Source organism: Schistocerca gregaria, chromosome 4 (genome assembly GCF_023897955.1).
Source record: "Schistocerca gregaria isolate iqSchGreg1 chromosome 4, iqSchGreg1.2, whole genome shotgun sequence".
NCBI classification, from domain to species: domain Eukaryota; kingdom Metazoa; phylum Arthropoda; class Insecta; order Orthoptera; family Acrididae; genus Schistocerca; species Schistocerca gregaria.
The window spans coordinates 71,363,517-71,390,000 of NC_064923.1; positions in this window are offsets into that span (position 1 = coordinate 71,363,517).

Genomic DNA, 26,484 nt, shown 5'->3' on the forward strand with positions numbered 1-26,484 from the left:
TTCGAGTCCTTGGAAAATTAAGACGAAAACTTGTACGTTAACATTTTATTACGTGGGTAGAAAGGTCTGTGATGCGATACTTTCTTTTTGTTATCTCAGAATATAATTATCGTTCGTTAATATAAAATAACTGATTTTATTTAATGTTCACATGTGTGTAAAGCACCTGTTCTCCGAGTTACTGCAATTTTCAGTGTAGCAGATATAGGTTAATTGTCGGCCGCCATTGCTGCAACGTTCCCTAGATTCTTCTAAAGCTGGGCGAGGCGCCCACGTTTTCGCTAAAAACTTCATTAATCAACAGAAGTAAAATGTGCAAGGAATAAAAGCGCATATGATCAGAATTTTAAATTATTAGATGTACACCAGGACGCAGCCAGCCGCATATGCTACACAACGATGCAGTTCATTTTCTTGTACTATTTGCAGCTACTTATAAATGTTTCCTAAGTCTTCAGCAATTCTGCATGCAGAAACCACATTTAGCCTGAAAATACGATAGCTCATGTTCTCCTGCTTCAGAGAATAGCCGTCGCCACACTCTTGAGAAGCTAACCACATCTTTAAGCAAATCGTAATGATGATTATGATGATGATGGTAATGATAATGACAAAACCTGTGCCCGTACGAGTTCCGGTCTTCTCATTTCCAGTGTCGCCACTACCCGAATGATGATGAGGACAACACAAATACCATAATTATCGTGAGACGTTCGACTTTAACTACGTGCACTATTACGTGAAATGGACATCGTTCTCTTAACTGTGTTGTGTAATTCAACTTATATGAACCTTGAGGAAGCTTAAGGACCTTTCAAAGCAGAGCTTTAAAGATTAACAATGACCGTTCTCCTTTTATATTTTCCATCAAGTTTAGGGGAATGAAAGGACAACAATTTTTTAGCCTTCATTCTTATCATACACATTTTAATAAGTTACGATATATTAGAGTGGCGCCCAACTTTGGGGCCCGAGAATCGTAATCTTTATGTGTACAATAATTAACATTTTACAATAATTTTCTGTGTGTTAATGGGATTGTAATTTCTCTTTCATGTACAGCTATCGAGAACTTAGAACGAGAAAGACAAAACAAGTAACCATTCAGAAAACAGAACCCGTAAAATTAAACGATAGAAACGGAGTCAGTTGTCTACACAAGATAAGGAGCTGTGTGCATGTTTTTGCAATTTACAGGTCATGCCTCAGTGTAGGGCATGTAGCTAAATAGATTTGCGTAGACAGTTCTTAAATAATCTACGTAGCATCAATTGTTTGACTGTTAATTAACGTCAAGAGCATAATTTTCACATAGCAGAATAAGAATTTCGTGTATGTATTTGTGTGTAGTTAGTTTTACTAGTGCAATATTGTGTGATCGTGTGTACTGTGTTGTCATTGGCTATCATTATGGTTAGGCTAAAGAGAGAAGACAGAACTGACGTGGAAGAAATTACCAGTGCTGAACACCACGACAGTTTAGCAGATTTACACAGTGACCCTAACATGGTAAGAAGGCCTTCTGAAGCCCAGATATGTGGGAAAGGACGTGGAGAACGTTTTGAGACACTAAATCCCTAACGCGGTAACGTGTCTAGTAAAAGTGAGTGTACGTACGGTGTTATGTAATAATAATGCTGTCGATGTTACGGGGCAGAGGGCGCCACGACTGATCCTTTACCAGTAATAGGACAGGAACAGAATCTAATTTCTGTATTGCTACGGGAGTTAGAATTGGGTGAAAAGGAAAGCGGACGCATACGATAAGAGAAACAAAGAATCTTAGAACAGTAACACGAAGAAAAACAGAATATCGTAGAACGTGAACGCGAAGAAAAACAGAAAATCTCAGTACAGGAACGCAAACTAAAACAGGGAAACTTCTTGCTGACTTTGAAAACAGCGAGAAGAGAAAAAAATCCTTAGAGAGAAACAAAAGGTAAGATAGCTCAATAAAGCTTTAGTTAAGCGTGACGAAGAGATTGTAGTAAGGCTAAATGAAGTGCTTGATGCTCGCGACAAGGCTGTTGCGGATAGTATCAAGACCGATTTGTCGCGTATACGTAGTGACATTAGCGCTTTGCAAACAAGTTGCAAATACCTAGCACAAACTGTGGGACAACTTAGTGATGATGTGGCAAGTTTGCATCTGAATCACGACCAGTTAGGAGAAAAGATGAAAAAGTTGAACCCATCGGAAGACGAAATAAAACAAAGACATGAAAGAGATAATTAAGGAGGAGGTTAAGTTAGAAGCAGCGAATGTAGCATCAGACGTAGCGTCTGGCAAGGATGATACCAGCCAAGGACTGCGAGAGGAATTTGATAGTCTTAAGAATTTAATTCAATCCACGTTTGCAGCGTGGCAGAATCAAAGTAGAAAGCAGGTCAGAGAAGCTGAACAAGAAATAAAAGGTGAAAGACATTACAAAAAAAGGAATGTGCTTCGTTCTCCATCTCAGCACGAGAATACACCTGCAGATACATCACCATTTAAACAGTGTTTCATGGAGATGCAGGTCGTGTGAGTTCACACCTCACGGACGTAAACAGATTGACTACTAGCTTAGGCCCAGTAGTATATTAATCGACCAGTCTGATGCAGTAGGAAAACTTGACTAAGCGCCGGCAATTCAAGACATTTACTGAGTTCAAAAAGACAATCGCCCTGCTGCATTTATAAATAACTTCAGCAATGTTTTGTCTCGGTCGTGGACTGGAGGGCGAACAATACAGATTGCAATATCGCACGTAACGGGAGAATCTTCGTTGTGGACACAAGTTGCGGAAAATTGTCACACTTTCCAGAATTCGATAAAATTTTTCCTACTACGATTTTGGTCAAGTTCTGCACAACGACATTTACATAAACTAGCATGTAGTCCAGAAGTATATAAACCGAAACAGGGGAGTCTTAGGAAATGTACTGAGAAGTATCTAAATATGACAAGATATTGGGAAGAGCTAATATCACTCAGAGATTTGTTGTGAATATTATAGGCCTCGTACGCCAGCCTCGATTAAAGAAAAATCAGTGGATGTGTCAGACAAAGATCTGGAAAACTTTCTTGCCGTGGTAGACTCATTAGACCTCATGCAAGAGGATGCTAAGAGGGCAAATAAAAACAACGTATCGCCAGCCGGAGTGGCCGAACGGTTCTAGGCGCTACAGACTGGGACTGCACGACCGCTGCGGTAGCAGGTTCGAATCCTGCCTCGGGAATGGATGTGTGTGATGTCCTTAGGTTAGTTAGGTTTAAGTAGTTCTAAGTTCTAGGGGACTGATGACCTCAGCAGTTAAGTCCCATAGTACTCAGAACCATTTGAACCAAAAACAACGGATCGAATCACATTGATGAGAAAGAGGCAGGGAACCAAAATAACCGTCGGGTGATGGTAACCATAAAGGACGTAGTTTAAATAATAGCAATGTGAACAACGGTTAGTATAACGAAGATCCGAACAACTATGTTAATCTTAGTAAAAGTGGACCGCAGTCTGGTAATCCCAATAATGGGAACTACCAAAACGGCTACATCAATCCAAATCGCAAAAGGTGAAGTCATAATTGATTTAATTCCAACCGGAATAAGAGCACGCGCACTTCAAACGGGTCTTGGCAAAATCCCAGACACAGTTGCTGGAACCCTAATTCAAGACAACAACAACAACAAAATGTACAGCTAAAACATGCTACTGCTAAACCATACCTGAGACATATCAGTCGCATTGGCAACCTTCGCACAGTAGCGAACAAAATTAAATACCGCTGCATGGTGTACATACTGTGCAGGTAACGGAAAACTATCAAAATCATCGTTCACAAGCGTCAAACTATGCGCTGGGCCTGTAAGCCTTCGGCAGGAGGTCACGGCACAAAGTGAAGGCCCATAGTATAATCCCATGAACATGGTTAGATATAATGACGGTCAAGACCTCAGGCAAGAGTTGTCCGAGGAAAACCGCAAGTGCAAAAAGGAATGTGTCGAAAAGGTACAAGCTGCGATAATCGGCAGTATAAATGGTATTCAAGTGCACTTAGTAATCGACACCAGCGCATTGGTTTGCAGTTATAGATAACAATTTCTACAGACATCTACATCTACATCTACATCCATACTCCGCAGGCCACCTGACGGTGTGTGGCGGAGGGTACCCTGAGTACCTCTATCGGTTCTCCCTTCTATTCCAGTCTCGTATTGTACGTGGAAAGAAGGATTGTCGGTATGCTTCTGTGTGGGCTCTAATCTCTCTGATTTTATCCTCATGGTCTCTTCGCGAGATATACGTAGGAGGGAGCAATATACTGCTTGACTCTTCGGTGAAGGTATGTTCTCGAAACTTTAACAAAAGCCCGTACCGAGCTACTGAGCGTCTCTCCTTCAGAGTGTTCCACTGGAGTTTATCTATCATCTGCGTAACGCTTTCGCAATTACTAAATGATCCTGTAACGAAGCGCGCTGCTCTCCGTTGGATCTTCTCTATCTCTTCTATCAACCCTACCTGGTGCGGATCCCACACTGCTGAGCAGTATTCAAGCATTGGGCGAACAAGCGTACTGTAACCTACTTCCTTTGTTGTCGGATTGCATTTCCTTAGGATTCTTCCAATGAATCTCAGTCTGGCATCTGCTTTACCGACGATCAACTTTATATGATCATTCCATTTTAAATCACTCCTAATGAGTACTCCCAGATAATTTATGGAATAAACTGCTTCCAGTTGCTGACCTGCTATTTTGTAGCTACATGATAAGGGACCTATCTTTCTATGTATTCGCATCACATTACACTTGTCTACATTGAGATTCAATTGCCATTCCGTACACCATGCGTCAATTCGCTGCAGATCCTCCTGCATTTCAGTACAATTTTCCATTGTTGCAACCTCTAGATACACCACAGCATCATCTGCAAAAAGCCTCAGTGAACTTCCGATGTCATCCACCAGGTCATTTATGTATATTGTGAATAGCAACGGTCCTATGACACTCCCCTGCGGCACACCTCAAATCACTCTTACTTCGGAAGACTTCTCTCCATTGAGAATGACATGCTGCGTTCTGTTATCTAGGAACTCCTCAATCCAATCACACAATTGATCTGATAGTCCGTATGCTCTTACTTTGTTCATTAAACGACTGTGGGGAACTGTGTCAAACGCCTTGCGGAAGTCAAGAAACACGGCATCTACCTGTGAACCCGTGTCTAAGGCCCTCTGAGTCACGTGGACGAATAGCGCGAGCTGGGTTTCACACGACCGTCTTTTTCGAAACCCATGCTGATTCCTACAGAGTAGATTTCTAGTCTCCAGAAAAGACATTATACTCGAACATAATACGTGTTCCAAAATTCTACAACTGATCTACGTTAGAGATATAAACCAAGTTAAGAGGTTACCCTCCCTGCCGGTACAGAATTGTAAAATAGTGGGTGCTTTTGGAGCGAAGAGTGAAATAATTAAGGACCAGGTGCAGACCGAGGTGGTTTTCGGAAAAGGACCAATATTGTGCACTTTTCTTTTAGTGATCCTAGGTTAGGATATTATACGAGAGAGGGACACACAAATTGACCTCTCACATGGACAGGGACCATGATACATAATTGATACTGGAGATGGTGAAAACCGTACAAAGTCACAGCAAGTTTTATCAGGCAGTTCGTGTCCAACAGATCCGAACGAAAATATTGTGGTTAGACAATAATCAATCACAAGAGAGTTATTGTCAAGTTGGGAATAATCACACGCCAGAAGCACAGGAAATACCTGACTTAATAGAAGTGAAGGTTAAAGAATCTCAAGGCCTAAGTCCAGCACAGCCAGGTGAATTATCACATCTTTTGAAACAATATGAAGCCATGTTCTCGTAAAATACCAGGCGTTATTCGATGATACATATATGACACACAAGTTTACGAGCATCAAACGTATTCTCGACCTGCTTACTCGGTTCCGTCGATCCGAAAAGAAGCTTTCATGAAGGAGATAAGGAAGGTGCTGGCCTGGCGTATAACAGAATTGTCATTTTCCCCATATAGTAGCTTATTAGTGACTGTTATGAAATGAGATGGTAACATTCACTTGTTACACGATCCTCGGAATATAAATAATATAATAATCCTGGTGCGGACTAGATTCAAGAATATAGAGCTGGGCCGGCCAGAAATTCTGCACGCGTGCGGTGCTCCTGCACATGTGTTACTTCCGGGTCACAGCGTGCACGCCGCAGCCGTCAGCGTTCATGTAGCGCATGTCTCTACGCATAGATGTCGCTTTATCCACTTGCTGGGATACTCTGTACCGGCGAATTCTAGTGCTCTTTCCACAGCTTGCAAGCCAACCATGGGAAGGTATTTCGTGTATTAAACATTACTGTCACAGTCTGCTCATTGAGACGTCTACTTTTATGTTAACAGTTTAACCCAGTACGACAAGCAATACAGTTAATAACCGTGGGTTTTTATTAAGGCAGCTTGACTGACGCCACGTAAATACGCTTGATGTTTTTGATCTAGTATTTACGAAAGAGAGCACTTAGCGACTTTCAACGACCCTTATTCATGATTTCAAATAACATTAAACTAATGCAAGGTTTCCTATAACTAATTCTCGGTTCCCTCTGTTACACTCACATAATTTCTGTCTCACTGACCTCTGAACAGATTGATAACCGCAGACCGCTCGATGATCACCTGTTATATCAATACCATTATTGCTATATCTTTCATCAGTTCCGTCTGAAATCTCCATAATAACCGACAATTAGATGAATGTTATGTTTTATCGACTTCAGCTGAGCGTAGCCCTTCTCACATTAATAAAAGCCCCTAAATGTAAGTATACATTGGAACAATCGGTTTAATGACTAATTTTCCTGATAATAATGTAACATGGAGCAGAATGAGGCAATAATGCACAATTAGTAAACAATAATTTTTCATTATGAAAGAAATAAATCCATACACGTTTATCACTCGTCATGAGAAATGATACAGTCAAAATCGGGCGCAAAAGCACGGCTCATTGACAAACGCAAGCAGTTGTGAAGATTTTCATCACTTATGCTTGATCGAAACCTTGATTTATTCATTTTCATCACCGAGAAAAATCTTTCACAAACAAGCTCTTGCATATACTACACAAACAGGGAAGTGGAACCGCCGCCGTTCATTTAGGACACATGTCTAATAACAGATGTCGCTGTCGCACATGTGCAGCACTTCCGCACGTCTGCACACTGTGCAGCGTTTTCCCGGCCCTGATATAGAGGAACAGTTACAAACGTTTTTTTGTAGGGAATAGCTCACGTCGATTGACGTGTAGTCATCGTATTGGCAAATAGCATAAACTGAGTCATCCAGAATATACACTGTGTTCATATTTGCTGGACGTAGTTACCAATTTAAGGTAGTACCGTTTGGTCTTAATGTAAGTGCAGGCGCGTTTATTGCTGCACTTGACGCTGTGTTAGAGCCTGAGCTGCTAGATCAAGTCAATGTCCACGTTGATGACTTACTTGTTGCCACAACTACTTGGCAGCAGCATGTGGAATTAGTGGAGAGAGTAGTGAATGAATTTTCAAAAGCTGGAGTAACTGTCAACCTAAAAAAATGTAAATTCTATCGACAACAGATAAAGTTCTTGAGCATATCATATCACCTGAAGGAAATACACTTACTTAAAAATGTAACCAGCAAAAGCTGCAACATCCACCTCAATTATAAATAAGAACCTACCAGTGGTATTCAAACCCATATCCATCTCGTTAGATAACGCTTCACACTTTTCCAGTAGGAAATGGCATTATACAAAAGCAGAGCATAAAGCATATTTTAATATCATGGTTTAGCCCGTGTAATAATCCTACTGAGGAGATATTTGGGGAACTGAACCGTTTCATCACAATATATGCTCATGGCAAGCAAACCATATGAGTCGAATACATAGCTCAATTTGAGACAATATATAATAACCTGCCACACACGCCCACCTGATCAACTAATGGTCACAACCACTGAGCAAAATGAATGGGTAGAGCATCTTCCTCAGATTGTTGATCAGGAAGCAAGTCAGGAAGACAAAATAAACCAAGCTGTAGTGACTCTTGCGAAGCGAGCGAGGCTCCGCAAGAAACAATTTGACAAAAAGCTGGCTAACTCACAAAGAAATACCATCTGTTACACAATGGACGATACAAAATTCTGAGTATGCCACATGAGGGTTGCTATGTATTGTGAAATCCCGACAATGACCAAGTAAAAGTCTTGTAGCCACATGTTGACATTAAAAAGGTTTATACATAAACTGAACCATTCTGTTAGAGTAGAAATGAAATACTTTTCTTTGTACATAGTAGTCGTTAAGTATTCTTTTTTGTGTTACTTTCTATGTACATGTTTAGTGATTAGTGTAGCATTACTTCTATGTTTCTGGTAGAACATTAACTACAATGAATAAGAACCCTGATTTGATATTACCCTGAGATGCCATATTTCAAACGAGAACAAACACTATTTGTTAATTAGGGCAAGATTTTATTCTTTCTGTTGTTGTTGGTCTTCAATCCTGAGACTCGTTAGATGCAGCTCTCCCTGCTACTCTATCCTGTACAAGCTTCTTCATTTCCCACTACCTACTGCAACCTACATCCTTCTGAATCTGCTTAGTGTATTCATCTCTTGGTCTCCCTCTACGATTTTTATCCTCCACGCTGCCCTCCAATACTTAATTAGTGATCCCTTGATGCCTCAGAACATGTCCTACCAACCGATCCCTTCTTCTAGACAACTTGTGCCTTAAACTTCTCTTCTCCCCAATCCTATTCAATGCCTCCTCATTAGTTATGTGATCTACCAATCTAATCTTCAGCACTCTTCTGTAGCAACACATTTCGAAAGCTACTATTCTCTTCTTGCCCAAACTATTTACCGTCCATATTTCAGTTCCATACAAACACTTTCAGAAACAACTTGCTGTCACTTAAATCTATACTCGATGTTAACAAATTTCTCTTCCTCAGAAACGATTTCCTTGCCATTGCCAGTCGACATTTTATATCCTCTCTACTTCGCCCATCATCAGTTATTCTGCTCCCCAAATAGCAAAAGTCCTTTACTACTTTAAGTGTCTCATTTCCTAATCTAATTCCCTCAGCATTACCCGACTTAATTCGACTACATTCCATGATCCTCGTTTTTCTTTTGTTGATGTTCATCTTATATCCTCCTTTCAAGACATTATCCATTCCGTTCAACTGCTCTTCCAAGTCCTTTGCTGTCTCTGACAGAATTACAATGTCATCGCAAACCTCAAAGTTTTATTTCTTCTCCATGGATTTTTATACCTCCTCCGAAATTTTCTTTTGTTTCCTTCACTGCTTGCTCAATATACAGATTGAATAACTTCAGGAAAATGCTAACCCTGTCTCACTCCCTTCCCCACCACTGCTTCCCTTTCATGTCCCTCGACTCTTATAACTGCCATGTGGTTTCTGTACAAATTGTAAATAGCACTTCATGTTGGTTCTCGGACAGAACGATTGTTGATTACACAACATTTATATGAAACGTTCAATGAATTATCCTTGAAAGTCAATGTATGTTAAATGTGCTGCTCTTAAACATCAATTTCTGCTTTGTTGTCACTCAACAATATAGCATATATCAGTCTTATGAAGAAGGATTTTTAGATCTAAGACAGGTTATGGTAACTTTAGATTTTTTTAACCTATCATTTATTCAATTCCCGTAGACGAGACATCGACATGGAGATATCCGGTTCGATTCTTGGTGCTTGAAGTAGTTTTCACCACCAGTATCTGGTCGCTAAGGGGAGGGAAGGTGATGACGTACAGTTCCTGACACTAAACGTTGCGCCAATGAGGACATTGGTGCTATTCGAGATCAGTAGGCTAAGTGCTGGCATCGAATTTCGCTTGCTACCTTCTCTCATGAAGATACTATGCCCATAACCACTGCAGTCACCCACTCTAAAGAGACTCAGACGCAGCTATCAAATACGACGTGAAAAGGGTCCATTGAGCGCGAGGGAATGGAATCCTTTCCGATTATGGGCCTGAATCTACCCTTCTAAGTCTCCCAGTATGATGCCATAAGCCTCGTTCTTTCTTTTTGCACATTACATTGATTCCTGTGGCGGAAATCCACCTTTTCTGTCGACATCATCACACGGGAGCTGATCTGGTTTTATCATTTCGACCCAGCAGCGAACTATCACAATCACAAACGTCGTGTTCGAAACTTTCAAAAGTGAAACAGCGTTCCTTTGCAACGTTTTTATTTTTCACACTAACATACAGTTACTGCCCTTAAATAAATAAGACGCGCCCTAGGAAAAAGGCATCGCAGTTTCATGAAATTTAGCGAAGATTTTTGTTAAAACAAATGACAATAGCATTGCCTACGAACTGTCTGAAAAGTAAGTCAGTTTCCAGAAACAGGTTATATTCTCGTGTGTCCGCACATGGGACAAGAAATCATTCATGAATTAAACTACAGTGCACATCAAGAAAAATATTGGTCATTATTCTTCAAACAGTTCAATTTTCGACAGTAAAACAAGAACGTCTAGAAACGGAAGCGAAAAACAAAGTGAAGGCTCCAAAGAGCATGTTGCACCATGGAGAAAGTTCTGCAAGGATTTCAAGAGATAGTGCTTTCAATGGCAGGGTCCCTTAAAGTACCTATGAAAACTTACCTTGTGACACCATTAAATGCCACCAAAATGAATCATTTAGAGGGTGACATATAAGAATTTTGGGAAGTTGTTTCTCATGCCGAATGTATGTAATTTATCAAATACATATTTTCATTTTGCTCGACTCAAAGCCGTGTTATTGTGACCTATTTGTGGATAATTCTACATTGTCGACATATCACACAATGAAAAATACCTGACAATCAATAAAGTAAAAATGTTAAAATGAGAGTTTGATTAGTGAGGTAGGTTCTCGCACCACATAATGCTGATATGGGTCTGTAACGTAGCTGCTTGTGCCCGGCTTCTGTAGGCAACTACACAGACGCCGGACGGCGGATAAAGGGAGTGCTCTATTGGTTGTTCCCGCCTCTGGGGCAAAACAAAAGCAGCCACACGACTTCATTTGCTGCAGCCGTTGCTCTGTTGTTACTTTTACGCAGACGCAACTAGTTTCCCAGCAGTTCTCTGCCCCCTGGGAGTTCCTTTGAGCTGTGTGGCAGTGCTGTCTGCTCTGGAATTTTGTTGATCCTTCCTCTGTTGCTTGCATTGCACTTTCTTATTTCAACGCCGAAAAAGAATGCAAAACCGCTGAGAAGTATGTGGGGCAATGGATATATTCTATCACCATATATTAACACAACTCGAATATTTATAATTTGAAACCATATATCAGAGGTCTTCAAACTGCGGCCTGGCTGACAAGTTAAATTTCAAGCCAAAATATCTTACACTTCCGAAACATCAATAACAGGGGCCGAAATGAAGATGGTCTGTCCCTGTCACTGTTGAGTTTTATACTAGAAAAGATAATTAGGGCGTGGGAAAAAGAAGGGAAAGGAACAACCATCGGTGAACTACGTGAAACTAAAATTCATTTAAGATGTTTAGCTTATGGAAACAATCCAGCGATTTTTCAAACAACAGAGAAGAGGCTATTAATTCCCTTGAAAAACTCCCTATTAATTCCCTTTAAAAACTCTATGAAATAGCACCTAAAACGAGCCTGAAAATTTCTTTTGAGGCAACCAAGTACATCGAAGGTTCTCCCCGATACCCAGATGGACAACCCATGTTTAGACAGTTTGGCAAAATATCTCAAGTACCCTAATTTAAATGTCTAGGAGAAATCATCCAACCCTCCAGATTGAATCGTGAAGCAACCAAATAGAGAATCGTTAAATTAAAAAGAAAAAAAAAGCTTATAGACTTACTGGTTATAGGTGCAATTAAAAAAATCAGTATCTCGTAATGTAAAATTAAAACACTGCACTACAATAGTGGAACTTGGAGCTTTACGTGCAATGGAGTCTGTAACCATCGGCGACAGATCATTAACTAAAGATATAGAAAAAAAGAAAATACTACCGACAATTTCTGGTTCAATTTGTGTTGAGAGAAAGTCTAACAAGTTACGTCAAAATCTGGAGAAATTCTCAGCCACTTTCAGGAACATAAGATTGAAATTTTATGGCCACGTTCTCAGAATGGATTGTAATATTCAATTAATAGCCACATCCAGAAACGTCACTAATGTTGGTTGGTAGGTTTAAAAGATGAGGAAGGAACCAAACTACGAGGTCATCGGTCCCTGGTTCGGAAAGAAACAATGCCACAAGGGTAAGAATGAGACAGTGGGACTTACAACACAAAACAGAATGAAAGGAAAAACCACAACAACGACTGAAGGGCAAGAAACACTTAAATGGACAAAATGGGACAAGAAAATCACAAATACGCAAGAAACAGGTAGAAGAGGTTAAAAAAAGAAAGCAGGTTACCATGAGGATAAAAAGGAAAAGCCAGCCACTCTGCAACCCATTAAAACCTCCACCCTGAAAGCATTAGGGGGAGGACACGCAGGTACAAAGGATATGTGCTAAAACTTAGAACAAATGGTAAAACTCACCCTCACGAATAATAAGTAAAACTAAAGCTGCAGTTGAGGCTTTGTCGCCCAACACCGAAGGTGGGGTGCTGATAAAGTTAAAAGTCCGCCGCAGAGCTGCTAAAAGCGGGCAGTCCAGCAAGAGATGGACTACCGTCATTCGTAAGCCACCACTGCGACACCGAGGTGGGTCCTCATGACGGAGGAGGTAAACCATGCGTCAGCCACGTATGACCTGTGCAGAGCCGACAGAGAACAACAGAGTGCACGGAGGTCTTCCATACATTCGTAGTTTCCTTAATGGCACACAGCTAGTTGTGTGTACCGAGGTTATGCCATTCCGTCTCCCAAAGCAGCAAAACCTTTCGGCGTAATACTGAACGCAGGTCAGTTTCAGAGAAGCCGATATCCATAAGCCTGTCGGCAAGTTCGTTGCCTGGGATTCCGACGTGACCTGTGATCCAGACAAACACCACTGAACGACTGGACCGTTCCAGAGCACAGATGGGCTCCTGGATGGTCGCTACCAAAGGATGACGAGAGTAACACTGGCAGATAGCTTGTAGGCTGCTCAAGGAGTCAGTTCACAGGAGAAATGACTCGCCTGGGCATGAGCGGATGTGCTCAAGAGCACGAGATATGGCCACCAGCTCTGCAGTGAAAACACTGCAGCCATCTGGCAAGGAATGCTGTTCTATATGTCCTCCATAAACACAGGCAAAGCCAACGTACCATCAGCCATCGAACCATCGGTGTAAACCACTTCATGGCCACAGTACATGTCGAGAATGGAGAGGAAGTGACAGCAAAGAGGCGCAGGGTTAACTGAGTCGTTAGTGCCATGTGAAAGCTCCAGGCGAAGCCGCAACCTTGGTGTACACCATGGAGGTGTTCGTGAATGAACCTCAAATATAGGTGGTAAAGGCAAGGACTCCAGCTCAGGGAGAGACGGGATCGCACAAGAACTGCAATTGTAACCCCCGACCTGGACCGCCGATGCGGGAGATGAACCGCCGTGGGCGGGAAATGGAGACGGTAATTCGGATGCGCGGGAGGTGTGCAACGGAACTGCAGAGCAACTGCGCACGCCTAACCTGCAAATGGAGGGACTCCAGTCTCCTCGAGGACTCGTCCTAAAAGCTCCTAACGCTAGGCGAATGCCACAGTGGTGCATTGGGTCGAGTGCTCTTGAGCACGGTGCCGCCGAACCACAAACCAGACTCCCATAGTCAGGGCGGGATTGAACAAGGGCTCTGTAGAGCTGCAGCAGCGTAGAGCAATCTGCACCCAGTTGGTGTTGCTCAGGCAGCAGAGGGCATTGAGGTGCTGCCAGCACTTCAGCTTAAGCTGACAAAGGTGAGGAAGCCAAGTCAATCTGGCGTCGGAACCAGTCCTAAGAATCGGTGTCTCCACTGCGGTGAGGGGATCTTCATTAAGGTAAAGTTCTGGTTCTGGATGAACGGTACAACACCGACGGAAGTGCACAACACACGACTTTGCTGCCTAAAACTGGAGACTGTGGACTGGAGTCCATGATTGCGCCTTGTGGATGGCTCCACAAGACGAGGGCAGTTGGTGGCGTTAAGTTCCTGACAACCACACTTTGCACCAATGTTCTGGTTTAAATACCAAACCTATCTGCAGTGTCTCATGAGATGAGAGCATGTGACATGTTGGTGATACTTAAGTTGGATGAGAACGTTCACCTTGGCAGTCCCCATGATGCTACACTACTTGCCATTAACATTGCTACACCAAGAAGAAATGCAGGTGATAAACGGGTATTCATTGGACAAATATACTATACTAGAACTGACATCTGATTGCATTTTCATGCAATTTGGGTGCATAGACCCTGAGAAATCCGTACCCAGAACAACCACCTCTGGCCGTAATAACGGCCTTGAAACGCCTGGGCATTGAGTCAAACAGAGCTTGGATGGCGTGTACAGGTATAGCTGCCCATGCAGCTCCAACACGATACCACAGTTCATCAAGAGTAGTGACTGGCGTATTGTGACGAGACAGTTGCTTGGCCACCATTGACCAGGCGTTTTCAATGTGCTGGCCAGGGCAGCAGTCGAACATTTTCTGTATCCAGAAAGGCCCATACAGGATCTGCAACATGTGGTCGTGCATTATCCTGCTGAAATGCAGGGTTTCGCAGGGATCGAATGAAGGGTAGAGCCACGGGTCGTAACACATCTGAAATGTAATGTCCACTGTTCAAAATGCCGTCAATGCGAACAAGAGGTGACCGAGACGTTTAACCAATGGCACCCCATACCATCGCGCCGGGTGATACGCCAGTATGGCGATGACGAATACACGCTTCCAGTGTGCGTTCACCGTCATGTCGTCAAACACGGATGCGACCATCATGATACTGTAAACAGAACCTGGATTCATCCGAAAAAATGACGTTTTGCCATTCGCCCACCCAGGTTCGTCGTCGAGTACACCATCGCAGGCGCTCCTGTCTGTGATGCAGCGTCAAGGGTAACCGCAGCCATGGTCTCCGAGCTGATAGTCCATGCTGCTGCACGAACTGTTCGTACAGGTGGTTGTTGTCTTGCAAACGTCCCCATCTGTTGACTCTGGGATCAAGACGTGGTTGCACGATCTGTTACAGTCATGCAGATAAGATGCCTGTCATCTCGACTGCTAGTGATACGAGGCCGTTGGGATCCAGCACGGCATTCCGTATTACCCTCCTGAACCCACCGATTCCATATTCTGCTAACAGTCATTGGATCTCGACCAACGCGAACGGCAATGTCGCGTTACGATAAACCGCAATCACAATAGACTACAATCCGACTTTTATCAAAGTCGGAAACGTGATGGTTCGCATTTCTCCTCCTTACACGAGGCATCACATCAACGTTTCACCAGGCAACGCCGGCCATCTGCTATTTGTGTATGAGAAATCGCTTGGAAACTTTCTTCATGTCAGTACGTTGTAGGTGTCGCCATCGGCGCCAACCTTGTATGAATGCTTTGAAAAGCTAATCATTTGCATATTAGAGCATCTTCTCCTGTCGGTTAAATTTCGCGTCTGTAGCACATCATCTTCGCGGTGTAGCAATTTTAATGGCCAGTAGTGTATTTGCAGGAAGTAGATTGGGAGTTGACATCGGGTTTCACTGTCTCCCTTATTATCATCATAATCATTATCCAACGCGACCCATTACACTACCCCCCCCCCCCCCCCCCCCGCTCTCTCTCTCTCTGTCACTCACACACACACACACACACACACACACACACACACACAAATACATGGAGCATGTTGCAAATAAATAAACAAAAATAATGGTTCAAATGGCTCTGAGCACTATGGGACTTAACTTCTGAGGTCATCAGTCCCCTAGAACTTAGAACTACTTAAATCTAATTAACCTAAGGACATCACACACATCCATGCCCTTCGCAGGATTCGAACCTGCGACTGTAGCGGTTCGCGGTTCTAGACTGCAGCGCCTCGAACCGCTCGGCCAAAATAAATAAACAAACGAACTATAATTCCCGTTACAAGTGTCGTTGTGATGCCTGTGGATGATTACTTGATTCAAATGCATTATGCAATGTGAGGCACAATGTAAAATTTTTACAAAATAGTAAAATCCGCCAGAACAGGCCATGAAGGCCCAACGGTATTGACCAGCCGTCTTGTCATCCTCAGCCCATAGGCGGCACTGGATGCGGATATGGAGGGGCATGTGGTTAGCACACCGCTCTCCTGGCCTTATGTCAGTGTACAAGACCGAAATGCTTACTAAGTGTTTTTAATATTATTTTTCTTCTACTCGTGCAGTATCAGAACAGCGTTAATTTAATTTCGTGTTCCTCTCTACAAATATGTACCACATTTGAAGTTGACCATCTCTTTAATGCACATTGATGTATCCATGTTAACTCCTTCAAGGAGACAACCCTGCAGTGAAAGCGCTACTCACCGCTCTGGCCCTTGAGGTAAGCAGCCAACTTAGGTCACAGCAGAATTCACTAATGTCAATTAAAATTAAGCACAGCCTAAAATATTAATGTCTCTGTAAGTATTTTTATTTGTTACTCAGCGTGAAAATTACATTCTTAAGATGCCTTTAACGTTAGTTCACCGTTTCTGGATTCGTCTGTTAAACTGATAGACGCATATTTTTATAAAATAAAGGTGAGAACCGCGGACCGCACGAATACTTAAATCGGGCCACAATTTGACGACCACGCAAACAGACGGAGGACACAGGTTCTGTACTGGAGGAGGGGGTTGCGATGCTGGCTCCAGATAAGGAATCCAGCCACGGACTGCCGTGAACATTGTTTCATCCCATATAACGTGCAGACGCCGCAGAGGAACGTGAAAAGGCATATAAGAAGAAGGAGGCGGCAAATCAACTTCTGTTACAGCTTCAAAACCAAAAAAATGATGACACGTATGAGGTTACATTATGAACTGGCGGATACATGATGTGGAAAGAGGAAATGGAAATAAAAAAAAGAAAATAGAAATTAAAAAAGCGGGATCTGTCGCTGTATGATCTATACATACAGCATCAATAACCACAGTTGAAAGAACGTTGAGACATGTAAGGAAATACATTTCAAACGCCCCATTAGAAAAATTAATGAATAATTGTGCTGATAAACCTTTTACATTACTTGATTTCTGAGCAGAACTGAATGTACTCAGACATTTCGCTCTTTACCTATTCTGATCAACACTAAACTGACACACAATATTTTTAGCGCAACGCAATCTGACTTCTAAAAATTCCTACAAAAGAATGGCCTTGACTAACAATAACCTATACCTTTCATGACTCACTTACCTCACAAAAATCTTCGTTACTCGAACTACTGCAATACAGCGAGTGCCAATACTGCCACAGCTAAATGAAATATTCTAACTACTGAAGGCACTAACTACTGATAGGCATAGTTAACAAATGAAAGATTTTGATACAGAACAAACAATGTATTTACCTTAATAGTGTTCAAAAGTCATAATATATATATAGCAGTTCATTACATCCAGTCTTACAAATTTACTGTCTCTGATGGACGCACGTCTAGATCATCCGCTCTCAAAACTCCGCCATCTCTCTCCCACATCCACCACTGCTGGCGGCTCACCTCCAACTGCGCAACGCTACGCGCTGTTAACAGCCAACTGCCCAACACTACAATAGCAAATTCCAACAATGCAAACCTGCCACAGGCTGCACACAGCACAGTCAGTGATTTTCATGTAGAGCGCTACATGGCGTTACCAACATAAAAACCTAAACAGCCTACTTACACATTTGTTTTTTCAAAAGTGGCAGGCAACAAGTTGCAGGTGACAGAGCAGTGAAGAGAAAATATTCAGGTCTGAGGAAGAAGATTTGGAGCACAAATGGATAAAACTGAAAAGATTTTTGCCATTCAGGAGATGGTAGGAGAACACGAAAGGATGACAACACAGGCTGCCGACATGGCTTCCAAGAGGACAATTGACCGACAACGCCAGTAAGAAAAGCGACTCACTGCAAGACGCTCAATTGTTACCAGTTCAGCGTCCCTACGCTGCAGAGGACCAAATCCCATACCTCAACATGGAAGAGAATCTTTCACCTGACGCTTCTTCATTTTCGCCGACCAATAAGGAGATGGGTGACGCTCCAGAAGCGCTGGTTTTGAAACCGTCCAATACAAACGTCGACACCGGCGACGACCGGCAGCAGAACAAAACAAGAGAAAACCGAAGGCAGAGGTGGAAACGGCAAATTGTTTCCGACCGATCTTCCCACAAACCTCCGAATAATGAGAGGCATTGGTATGGTCGACTGCCGTCCCAACCAAACAATCGCAGCCGCGTAAAATGCCAGCGACCATACTTACAAGGTTCCCTCAAGGCGATATTCCAAGGAGAATGAATCAAGTATCATCTCGATTCGTACGAGTATCACAAGCGGGCAGTTCAATTCTTAAAACAATACAACATTACGCGTTTTACTCACTGGGCTCCAGAGTCAAAACGAGCTGAAAGCGACCACAAAACGACTACTAGAGCAAGCACTAGAGGTTGACGTTACACGGGCAGTGCATGAGAAAGGATTTCCCTCGGCGAGAGTGCACCAATATAAAGAGGGAGATGAAGAGACAAGCGACACAGTGCCCATGCTAGTATTTGTGGTAAATCTATCTAAATCGAAGAACGACGACAAGATTTAGGGTGTACACCACTTGTTCTACACTCTAGCTCATGACGAAACATTCAGGAGATATTTCCAGAATGAGATTCAGCGGAGTGAGCACTGATATGAAACTTCCTGGCAGATTAAAACTGTGTGCCGGACGGAGACTCGAACTCAGGACCTTTGCCTTTCGCGGGCAAGTGCTCTACCAAGTGAGTTACCCAAGCATGACTCACGCTCCGTCCTCGCAGCTTTACTTCTGCCAGTACCTCGTCTCCTACCTTCCAAACCGAGCGAGGTGGCGCAGTGGTTAGACACTGGACTCGCATTCGGGAGGACGACGGTTCAATCCCGCGTCCGGCCATCCTGATTTAGGTTTTCCGTGATTTCCCTGAATCACTCCAGGCAAATGCCGGGATGGTTCCTCTGAAAGGGCACGGCCGACTTCCTTCCCCATCCTTCCCTAATCCGATGAGACCGATGACCACGCTGTCTGGTCTCCTTCCCCAAACCAACCAACCAACTACCTTCCAAACTTTACAGAAGCTTTCCTGCGAACCTTGCAGAACTAGCACTCCTGAAAGAAAGGATATGGCGGAGATATGGCTTAGCCACAGCCTGGGTGATGTTTCCAGAATGAGATTTTCACTCTGCAGCGGAGTGTGTGCTGATATGAAACTTCCTGGCAGATTAAAACTGGCAGAAGTGAAGCTGTGGGGAGGCGCGTAGGTCGTGCTTGGGTAGCTCAGTTGGTAGAGCACTTGCCCGCGAACGGCAGAGGTCCAGAGTTTGAGTCTCGGTCCGGCACACAGTTTTAATCTGCCAGTAAGTTTCATTCAGGAGATAGATAGGCCAACTCTATGTGAACGGTGCCAGCAGCTCAAGCATACAACGAACTATTGCTCACTTCCCACACACTGGGTCGACCTTCATGCCTCCAAGAACTGTACATTGCCACGCATATCCAAGACGACATTTGCCAGCTGCGAAGGTGACCACATTGCCTCGTGGTGTGGCTGCAAGAAATACCAGAACCCCTTGCGTAAATCCAAGAAAAGGAAATCAAAGACATCAAAGGAGACTCAGCCAAAACCGGTGATTGCACAGCACCTGCCGGTGGCGTCTGCACCAGTGCCCGTCATGCTATGTCCGCGGACCTAACCGAATCACGCGCGCTCTGCCGTCGCTCAGCCCGGCCGCGCATGCGCGGTGGTCGGCCTTAGCTTCACGTCGCGGCCGCCGGAGATTCGTGGCGTTATCTCCGGCTGAAGACGTCGCGCCATTCACTAGTTCTTGCCTGCAGCTCCCTCTATGGTCACAAGATATAACCAGAACACAGACCTGACGCCACGGCCACTCACTCTTGTTCGCTAGCTGTGGTAATATCGAAGTGTTATTGAATACTCGTATCTTATATGACAACCTTGGCATAGTTACAATTTGGATTGCACTGTAGATTTGTGAGTTGTATTGTGAACATAATTACGTAGCTACTTGCTATGAGAGCAATAAACGGTGCCTGCTTCAGTGTGGAGAATAAAGACAAGTAATCTTGCAGATCGCTGGCGCCTTACTTTGAGACTAATCTTTTCTCGGTCATCAGATCTTGCGTCACACCCCGGTCACGTCCTGCTACCAATTCCAACTTATGTTTGCCACTCCAGGCAGACATAGAAGGTCACACACCTCATACAGTGGAACCATCAGCTTCTCGCCCCAGCCCTTCAACGGTGGGTTGTCGACACCCCAACAGGACGTTCTTGGATGTTCCCCACAATAGACCAGGTATGGCAGCGCCTGCCTGTGAAGATGAAAGCACCCTCATGTTGCAAAACATCATGCAGTCTCTTTCACAAGTGCTTACTGACATCGCAGCTCTTCTTACATCGCTCCATCAGAAGATAACCTCCTTCCTTATCAAAGGAATCATCAAAGTGTTAATGTCACCTTAAAATGTACCACAGGCCTCGCACGAGACAAAAAAATGGCTATGAGCACTATGAGACTTAACATATGTGGTCATCAGTCCCCTAGAACTTAGAACTACTTAAACCTAACTAACCTAAGGACATCACACACATCCACGCCCGAGGCAGGATTCGAACCTGCGACCGTAGCAGTCAAGCGGTTCCGGACTGAGTGCCTTAACCGCGAGACCACCACGGCCAGCGTGCACGAGACATCTCAAAGTCCTGAACTGGAATGCGAATGGCCTCCTTACTAAGAACACAGATCTTTTTATTATCAAACCACACTGACGTAGCAATGATTATGGAGAGGCACCTAAAAGACAGTCACTTTCTGACTTTGCAACATGCAAGTATACCGAATCGACGAGACTGAATTGCATGGCAAATGAACGGTGAACATCAGTCAAAATTCGATCCATGTGGAAACACCACCAGCCCCTCTAAATCATGGAAGCAATGGCAGTGCCTATTCACACCATGGTTGGGACTGTGAAGTTGGTGGTGTTACACAGGGTGTTACAAAAAGGTACGGCCAAACTTCCAGGAAACATTCCTCACACACAAAGAAATAAAATATGTTATGTGGACATGTGTCCAGAAACGCTTACTTTCCATGTTAGAGCTCATTTTATTACTTCAAATCACATTAATCATGGAATGGAAACACACAGCAACATAACATACCAGCGTGATTTCAAACACTTTGTTACAGAAAGTGTTCAAAATGTCGTCCGTTAGCGAGGATACATGCATCCACCCTCCGTTGCATGGAATCCCTGATGCGCTGATGCAGCCCTGGAGAATGGCGTATTGTATCACAGCCGTCCACAATACGAGCACGAAGAGTCTCTACATTTGGTACCGGGGTTGCGTAGACAAGAGCTTTCAAATGCCCCCATAAATGAAAGTTAAGAGGGTTGAGGTCAGGAGAGCGTGGAGGCCATGGAATTGGTCCGCCTCTACCAATCCATCGGCCACCGAATCTGACTGCAAAACCACGTTCGTGATGAACACTAACCTGTTGATGCTACGTACTGATGTGCTTGATGCTAGTACTGTAGAGCAATGAGTCGCATGTCAACACAAGCACCGAAGTCAACATTACCTTCCTTCAATAGGGCCAATTGGCGGTGAATCGAGGAAGTACAGTACATACTGACGAAACTAAAATGAGCTCTAACATGGAAATTAAGCGTTTCCGGACACATGTCCACATAACATCGTTTCTTTATTTGTGTGTGGGGAATGTTTCCTGAAAGTTTGGCAGTTGTAACACCCTGTATATCAGCACTGCAGCCACACTCATCGGGAAGATCTCTCGTCTGATTGACAATAAAAAATACTGGTTGCCAGCGACTTCAAAAAGTCTCCTAATGTACCCATAATATGAACACCAGAGATCAAACCTTCCACTGGGCAGGACGAGCTGAACTGCATATTCTGTGGTCCTCCACAGCACTAACACCAGACAAATAACGTCATTCAACTCAGGATAATAACCGATATACCCTATAACCAACTACCCATCACGGGACTCATCAAACATGTAGTCCTTTACTTCCTCCGGTCGGACAAACAGTGGTCGACTGGGACATGTCTCAGACATATCTGGACAACAACGTCAGGCCGGCCATCCCCAGCCTCATGACAGCAGACATTGATGTTGCGGTTGAGGTGTTAAAAACGAAAACCTAATGAGCCCATCATTCAGCCATGGCAGCTACAATATTCCCAGATCCGCACTTTCATGCCTTTCCCCGACCCCGACAAAACCTGAAGACTTTGTGGAACAGTGCCTGTAAATGATTGCAACTGCTCTATTACTCAGCAGACAGACAAGAAGTGAAGCACTCGTGATGTAACTTACAGAGACGAGTCATTTAGTTTCGCCAAAAAGTGTGGTAGTTGAAAATGACTCAGTTCATCCCACAGACTGGAGACAAATGGAAGCTCATAAAGAATATCAGGCAGCAAAAGCCAGCTAAGTGAGCTATCGCTGGTCCTGACAGACTGATCCTCAACAGTTTTCTTCAAGCGGAATTCTTTGCAGATACTTGCACTCAACGGAGGACAGTCCCAAAATGTGACCAAAAGTACCCTGGTGGAGGTGGCAACCAGGATAATGAGCTGCTTCGAGACCTCACTACATGATTCCAGATGGAGCTCACACAGGACCAACCTCTGCTTAGAACATCTAGAGAGGGCAACAAGATTACCTCCAAGATGGACAACTCAAGACCAGTGATGGTTCACACAAGCAATACCAACTTGTGGTACCTTTTGCGGAAGGCAGTGGTCCTCCTAATACAAATCATAAGTAGTTGTTTGGTCAACACATACTTCCTACTCATGTGGAACACTGGGAAGATCAACCCCATTCCGAAGCCTCGAGTGACCTTTCATAGCCAACAAATCTTCATCCCATTTGCCTCTACTGACACTCAGGAAGATACTTCACAGGATGTTACTTGCAAGATTCACGCAATGCCTCAGGGGCCATGGAATTATTCAGCCTGAACTATTCGGCTTTCAGAAGAAAAGTCCACCGAGTTGCAACTCATTCGTTTCACTGAACATATTCCACACCACATTAATCTGCGGTAGTCCACTTTTGGCGCATTTTTTGAACTTTGAAAGGCATATGATACGGTGTGGCGAAGCAATCTTATCGCCAAGCTCTGTCAGCAAATGCCTCTCTCAGACACCTGGTGGACAGCTTTCTGCCAGGAAGAACTTTCTATGTCACTATCGATGGCAAGAGCTCTGCTTTGAAAACTCCAGCTGGAGGCATCCCACAATGTTCCATTATTTGGCCCCGCTCTTCAGCCTATACATTAATGGCCTCCTGACAGATCCTCATATAGTCTGCAGCCTTTACACAAATGAGACAGCAATTTTTTATGCCGGGACAATACACTGATGAATTGGCATCTTGGAGGTATGGGCACTTGCCAATAAAATTACCATCAACTCCACCAAGATGACAGCAGTGTTTTCACACAGAAGAGATGACCAATCTAATACTTCCCGCTGCTGGTGTTGGGACAACCCATTAGCTGGTCGCCATCTATGAAATACTTAGAAGTTGCATCAGACAATTCATTAACGTTTGTGCTTCACACACGAGAGCAGAATACAGGTACATATAAAATGCTTCACGCAACATTAATGCCAAGACGAAATTGCAACTCTATAAGTCTCTACTGCAGCCAAAACTTCTGAACAGATTTGCAGTATGGGGCATCACTTGTGATTCTAACATTAAATGCTTACAGACAATCCAAACTAGTGCCTCAAAGGATGCTGGGAGTGCCACATTACAGCAGAACATGAGAAATTCACGAAGCACTTCATGAACATTACATAAAGGACAAGATAACACACTACACCACCAAGTTATTCAATAAGATCGACATGTCACGAGACACAAAATGCCAACAACGCTGGTGGAAGTATAAGGTGCCACAGGCCTCGGTGAGCTGGGACCCAGCTTGAACCTGCTCTCATACTGAATGAAGGATGCTGAGAGTTTTGTCTACTCTTGGATCAACATCCTACAGATTAACCGCATGATGTTTCACACCTTTAAGAAAATAGTGACAGCTACCACACCTCCTCCACCACACACACACACACACACACACACACACACACACACACACACACACACACACACACAGAGAGAGAGAGAGAGAGAGAGAGAGAGAGAGAGAGAGAGAGAGAGAGAGAGAGAGAGAGAGAGAACTCATTTTGTGTGTCCCAGATTCCTTTCAAAGTGAAATGAATAAAGAAAGAAAACATTTTATATCCAAATCCTTCACCCAACAAGGAAAAGCTCCCAAAGAAAGTCAGTCTTGTGTCCACACTTTTTTTTTTTTAAGTGTTTACACAGAATCACGTCAGGAGTGGCCATAAAGTCACAATTATCTTGCAAATTGTTTGTTTGCAAATCTATTTTTACTAAGACTTTTTTGCTTCTAGTATCATGTACTTTCAACTCTGTGTGTTTAGACCATTAATTATGATATACCCTGTATTGTTCTGGACTGTGGAGTTTACTGAGTGGTGAACCAAATTTATGACTGGATTCAGGACTCACTTGCAAACAGTACTCTATGCATTGTGTAAATTTGGGGGTCGCTTCAGTGAGTACTGTTACTGTTCACAAGATACATAAATGATCCAGTGGGTAATGTTGGACGCTCCACAAGGGTATTAGTGAACAATGCTGTTGTATATAGGAAGGTTGCAATGCCAGAAGATTGCAATGAAGTGCCGGACAACCTGCAGATGTCCAATGATTGGTTTGTGGGCCAGTCTGTTGACCCTGACTGTTCAGTTATGCTACTGACAACAAATCATTGGAAATTCTAATAAGCGTAAAACAGATTGGAGTTACTGGCTGAAACAGTGGAAAGGGAGTGAGATCCCAGAAGACCTTGGAAGAGATGGTTAGACTGAGATTGAAGAAGAAGAAGATGTTGTTGTTGTTGTTGTTGTTGTTGTTGATGATGATGATGATGATGATGATGATGATGATGACAGACTGAGATACACTAGAATAAGCCTCAGGAAATGTAATTCATCCACAAAAGAAATGTCTCCAATCAATTTTTCAGTATTCTCTCCAGGCTGTTTTTTTTAAACATGGAGGTGAAATATGATGGCTGAAGAAAATCTGTGATAAATTGGGAAGTGCAACAAGTTTGAACAGCAACACCCTCCACCACTTCTGATCAAGACATAAACTCAGTCGAAAACTGATGTACAAGAAGGAACAGAGGAGGGGAAACTTAAGATTAAAAAATAGTTACTTACCAGAGGAAGTCTGATGTTGCTCCTTACTGATCTAGTCTTCTGATACAGAATTCACAGACAGACTTGCTGGTGTGATCACCAAAGACACACCACATGGAGATATTAAGTTGCAAACATCCACAGCCTGACACCAAGTGAGGTAGTGCAGTGATTAACACACTGGACTCACATTTGTAATCATCATATCTTAACTCCCAGTCCAGGCATCCTGATTTAGGTTTTCCATTATTTCCTGAAGTTGCTAAAGGCAAATGCACACCTGAATTCTGTCCCTATCCTTCCTTAATCCAAGCTTGTGTTTCATCTCTAATGACCTTATTGTTGATGGAACATTAAACATTTTCCATTGTCCGGCACGTACGTGAGGTCCATCCATTGGTCTGCAGTAGTGGTATTAATGTTACGAACTAGTTCCTACTCTGGGATTCTCTTTAGTCTATGATGATTGTTCTGCTCAAGATCTATTGTAATTTGTGTCTGTCTCTGCTTTTATTTATTTATTTAACCTGATTTGATTAGGGCCATCAGGCCCTCTCTTACATTGGACAAAGATTTCACAGTTACCTAAGAAACCATTTTAATATGACAAACAGTATTAATTAGAGTGTCTATAGTGACAATGTGAGTAAATAATACTGACTATGAGCTAATAAAGTTAATACTGACAGTACTTCTACTACTGCTGCTGTTGTTTCAATAATAATGATAGTGGTAGTAGTAGCAGCAGCAGCAGCAGCAGGAGTAGTAGTAGTAGTAGTAGTAGTAATGACAATAAAAACAATATTGATAGTGGAACATATAAAAACAATTCACAAAACAGATATTTTCTGATGTACCAAGTTCTAGGAAAAGGAAATTTAAGGAGACTGCACCAGCTAAGAATTCTGGGAATTCTGAAATCCTCAATCTCCTG